The 4,569-nt window shown below is 41.2% G+C and overlaps 2 non-coding genes and 1 pseudogene across 2 annotated transcripts; 2 read left to right on the top strand and 1 right to left on the bottom strand.

Annotated features, from left to right (window-relative positions):
• Positions 1-228: 228 nt before the first annotated feature.
• LOC116370582 (uncharacterized) lies at positions 229-346 on the bottom strand (annotated as a pseudogene).
• Positions 347-1,961: 1,615 nt separating this feature from the next.
• trnaa-ugc (transfer RNA alanine (anticodon UGC)) lies at positions 1,962-2,033 on the top strand. The gene has a single exon. It is a non-coding gene; the product is annotated as a tRNA-Ala (tRNA).
• A 530-nt stretch (positions 2,034-2,563) lies between these two features.
• On the top strand, positions 2,564-2,635 carry trnat-ugu (transfer RNA threonine (anticodon UGU)). The gene has a single exon. It is a non-coding gene; the product is annotated as a tRNA-Thr (tRNA).
• Positions 2,636-4,569: the final 1,934 nt, after the last annotated feature.

The following is a 4,569-nucleotide window of genomic DNA, read 5'->3' as shown; positions in this document are numbered from 1 at the left end:
GCTGTTTCGAAGGGTTAACAGATGTTGCATTTTCACCATTTAGATAAGCATCTTTGTGTCAATCAAAAAGTGGAAGAAATTGCATATACTGTAGCCATAATATGTAGCACAGATTGTTGGATGAAATACAAACTAACCTTGCTTGCTTATTTCAAAGCGAGGGCACATATTTCAGCCTTGTGGGAAAAAACAGACAAAGAGTTGAAATTCCACAAGGCAGTGACAAAAAGCTTACAGCACCTGGTATTCCCAGGCAGTCTCCCATCCAAGTACTAACCAGGCCCGACCCTGCTTAGCTTCCGAGAACAACGAGATCAGACGGACTCAGGCCGGTATGGTCGAAAGCACGAAACTTTCTCTTGGTGCACTATATAAAGTCAAAGTGAGTCTGATTAACAGCTGTTGCATTTTCACCATTTAGATAAGCATCTTTGTGTCACTCAAAAAGTGGAAGAAATTGCATATACTGTAGCCATAATTTGCAGCACAGATTGTTGGATGAAATACACATTAACCTTGCTTACTTATTTCAAAGCGAGGGCACATATTTCAGCCTTGTGGGAAAAAACGGACAAAGAGTTGAAATTCCACAAGGCAGTGACAAAATGCTTACAGCACCTGGTATTCCCAGGTCGGTCTCCCATCCAAGTACTAACCAGGCCCGACCCTGCTTAGCTTCCGAGATCAGGCGTACTCAGCCAGTATGGTCTTAATCAAGAAACCTTCTCTTGGTGCACTATATAAAGTCAAAGTGAGTCTAATTAAATTAGCTTTTGCACAACTCCCACTTTCCAGAATGTTGACATTTTAAGAAGGAAATAGATGTGCTAAGTCATCTGTTTATGTAAACTGAAGCACATGGGTTCAATCATTGTTCGGCGTTTATGGAAGCTAGATGATATTATGGAAATGAACTTTCATTAGAACAGTGTAAAGAAAAGGTCAATTGTATTGATATGGCCACTACGACCTGTATGCTCTAGTCGGCTGGCCCTCGCTACAAATTCGTCGCCAGACCCACTGGCTCCATGTCATCTTTTTAGTCTATGCTAGGTAAAGCTCCACCTTATCTCAGCTCACTGGTCACGATAACAACACCCACCCGTAGCACGCGCTCCAGCAGGTATATCTCAATGGTCATCCCCAAAGCCAACACCTCTTTTGGCCGCCTTTCCTTCCAGTTCTCTGCTGCCAATGACTGGAACGAATTGCAAAAATCGCTGAAGCTGGAGACATATTTCCCTCACTAACTTTCAGTGTTGCCAACTTAGCGACTTAGTCGGTGTATTTAGCAAGTATTCAGACCCCTCTGAATACTTGCAGACATTTTCATTTTACTCACTTTTTGTCTCTTCCACAATGTTATTCCTCACTCCTACAGTGTCCATCACAATTACATGGACAATTATGCAAATTAGGCGATGACATCATTTAGCAACTTCTAGTGACTTTTAGGACAGCCAATAGCTACTTTCCTTACTGAGGTGTTGGCAACACTGCTAACTTTAAACATCGGCTATCTGAGCAGCTAACTGATCGCTGCAGCTGTACAAAGCCCATCTGTAAATAGCCCACCCAATCTACCTACCTCATCCCCATATTGTTTTAATATACTTTCTGCTCTTTGCACACCAGTATTTCTACTTGCACATCATCATCTGCTCATCTATCACTCCAGTGTTAATTTGCTAAATTGTAAATACTTCGCTACTATGGCCTATTTCTTGCCTTACCTCCATTTGCATGCACTGTATATAGACTTTCTTTTTTTTCTTCTATTGTGTTATTGACTGTACGCTTGTTTATTCCATCTGTAACTCTGTGTTGTTGTTTGTGTTGCGCTGCTTTGCTTTATCTTGGCCAGGTCGCAGTTGAATATGAAAACTTGTTCTCAACTAGCTTACCTGATTAATATAGGTGAAATTTAAAAAAATAAGAAAAAACCATTTCTTTCCCAGGAAGGGGATGTAGCTCAGTGGTAGAGCGCATGCTTTGCATGTATGAGGTCCTGGGTTCAATCCCCAGCTTCTCCATTAAAATTTTTGCAATGGCCCATCTCCTACTTTCCAGAATGTTGAAATTCTCAGCAGGAAACAGAGACATGCTAAATAATTTGCTCTTGTAATCTGAAGAACATGTGTTCAATCCCTGTTCGTACATTTATGTAACAGAAGTGGCATGGTTGCCAACTTCAATTGCATCATTTTCAAAAACTGAAGTTCATGGGTTAGATGACTGTCCATACTTGCTTGTATTTAGAATTGCTGCTATCATTTCATTGTAGTTTCAATGGAGTGGTGTATATAAAAAGTACATTGTATTAATATTGCATTTTATCTGCAAATAAAATTCCCTCTCAGAGGGGGAGTGCATGCTATTTTAGTACTTGGTTCAATCCCAAGGTTCTCCACTGAGTATTTGTGTGCCAAATTCACATTACACAACTCCTACTTTCCAGAATGTTGAAATTCTCACAGGAAACAGAGATGTTATTTGTGTGCCAAATTCACATTACACAACTACTACTTTCCAGAATGTTGATAAATATCTTGCAGCATAGAGTGGCATGGTGGCCAAGCGGTAAGGCATCGGTCTTGTAAACCGAAGATCATGGGTTCAAATCCCATCCGTTCCTTACTGAAAGATAGCTGGTACCATGGGAAGGTTCTTTCACTGGAGGACTTTGAAGAAGAAAAAAGTTCTCAAAATGGCAACCCTTCTATTATATAGTAAGGGGATGTACCTCTACGGTAGAGCTAATACTTGAAATGCATGCGCTCTGAAGTTAATCCCCAAATTTTCTGATGAGTATATTTAGTTGTGAAATTAGCTTTTGCACAAACTTGTGATGTTTCCCACTTATTTATACAACCTACTCCACACTTACAATGTGAAAGTTTATAGAAATTCTGAAATTAAGTAGTAAACAGAAGAAAAGCAGAATTGAGTTCAATTATAATGCAAATAATTTAATGGTCTATGGTTCAATCCCATTTCTGAAGGTCTGATGAATAATTAATATTGTTCCTCCTCTTCCTTGTGGCAGGCGCAGCAGCACACTGCCCTCCAAAGCCGGCAAAATAATCGCCGGACTGCCCCTTTCCTAGCTCTGCATGGTGTGGGGTGACATCCGGGATGACCACAGCAACATCCTCGGTTAAGGGAAAAAAGAGGATCAGGATGTAAACCGTAGCTTCTTAACACTGGCCAGTTGAAAGGTTCTGCTAAGATGTCATGACAAACGACACCTGTCAGAGTGCTCTCTAAGTGTTACTCACCTGCTTGGATGTCAGCTGGCAGAGTGTCGAAGACGGCCATCGTGAGAGTCCTTTCTTCAGGTGTGACATGCTCAATCGATCCTATTTATTTGTACTGAAATCTTTTTTTTTCTCTGCTGCTACTCGTGTTTTACAGAAACACGTTTGAGTGGGTTTTCTACAGTCTGGCGCATGTTGACACAGTATGGAGAATGCATATGCTGCAAACCAGCACGACTATCACGCATCAACTATAGACGAGTTTCACTCACTACTGCAGTTTGGAGTTAGGTTGATGTTAGAGGCTACTGGAGGAAGTTATGGGGCATACTTGAACTCTGTAAGGGAACATGAACCTTTCTACTCCTGCAAATTGTGACTAATAACCCTAATCAAATTCTACGAGATGGGTTTTTGAATGCAGTACTGTATTTTCATTGAAATGGCAGATTTGTATGATTTCACACAAAAATGTATGTAATGCTTCCCACAAAGAAATTATTTTACTATTTTGTTTCAAAATGGTCCCTGTAGAGAAATGCTATTTCTTATGCAGGTGACCAACCTATTGCTAATACAGGGCTACAACTCAAAGTAAAGCCTGTGGGGTCCCCTACAGGATAGCTCCCGCATTACACTAACTGCCAAAACCAGCGCACACACATAATCTCCTTTGTAGCTGAACATTGTGTGCCCGAAGAGGATTCTACGATGACGGACAGACAACTGAGCCAATGGCGGAAGACTACAGACTACACCCCAGCTGAACCAATCCAAAGATCCGATCTTCCAGAATCAACCTACTTGTGTACTGATTGTAACGGTCTCTTTGCCTGCCGTTCCGTACGAACTAACGGGGGAGCCGTAATTACGCTGTTCTAGATATCTTCACTCTGAATAAACAGTCGCTTGTCATACAATTTACCACCTTGTCTGAATCGATCCTTGACCGACTCGCCCGTCTACATTTCTAATTTCTAACAGAACTTGGTAGGCAGAGGATAGTTTACTAACGATCCAGTCGAAGTGAGTTGATTTGGGTGTGAGAGGGCGAGTTGGTGAAAGGACGGTTCACGGAGGACGGGTGAAGACTTTCGGGGGAGGACAACATTTCTGCTCAACTCGGGAAACTGATCTAAAGGTGCACCATAAATAAGGTAAGCAAAGCCTGTTAAATCAAACTTTGCGTATTGTCGTATAGTCTGTCTAAATTTTGATCAGTATTTCCGAGTAAGTATGAATTCTTGTGTAAATTTATAATTTGCTGACGAGTCGAAAGAACAGTGTAGTGAACATATGTAGTAACGAACCG

Source organism: Oncorhynchus kisutch, unplaced genomic scaffold (genome assembly GCF_002021735.2).
Source record: "Oncorhynchus kisutch isolate 150728-3 unplaced genomic scaffold, Okis_V2 scaffold2643, whole genome shotgun sequence".
In the NCBI taxonomy this organism is placed as follows: Eukaryota; Metazoa; Chordata; class Actinopteri; order Salmoniformes; family Salmonidae; genus Oncorhynchus; species Oncorhynchus kisutch.
Note: the sequence above shows the minus strand (reverse complement) of the source record. Positions and strands in the feature narration are given on the sequence as shown.